The following is a 509-nucleotide window of genomic DNA, read 5'->3' on the forward strand; positions in this document are numbered from 1 at the left end:
AAGGAAAAGGGACATTGGGGTTCCCAGGGCAAGATATTTCCTCATAAGCCAGATGCTGGAGGTTGGGGGCAAATTCCACTTTGACCCCTAGTCCATAAGGAAAAGGGCTTTATTACTGGATTTCTAACAGGAGGGTAAAAAGACTTTAAGAGCTGCTGCTTGTCAAGTTCTGAATGCCACCATATATATGTTTAAAGGTAATGAGACAACTCCTGGGCTATGTCACATTTACTCAATTCCCCATTTTATGGCTTTTCTCCATCCCTACCCTCCTCTGAATCCCAGAGGACTGAACTCCTGGGGGTCATGGTTCATTGGCCCAATATAGCAAACCATCTGGGCCAGTTAGGGCTATTAATCTGGAAAAGAGACAGCCTCTAAGTTAAAAAAAGCAAAGGCCCAGGAAAGAGCAGGAAAGGGCTCCTTAACAGTGATTAAGTTCCCAATAAGGCTCCAAAATGGTGAGGGTCTGAGGAATACTAAAGACAAACATTGCATCCATTTTCTGC

The sequence above is a fragment of the Notamacropus eugenii genome, chromosome 1, assembly GCF_028372415.1.
Source record: "Notamacropus eugenii isolate mMacEug1 chromosome 1, mMacEug1.pri_v2, whole genome shotgun sequence".
Classification (NCBI taxonomy): Eukaryota; Metazoa; Chordata; class Mammalia; order Diprotodontia; family Macropodidae; genus Notamacropus; species Notamacropus eugenii.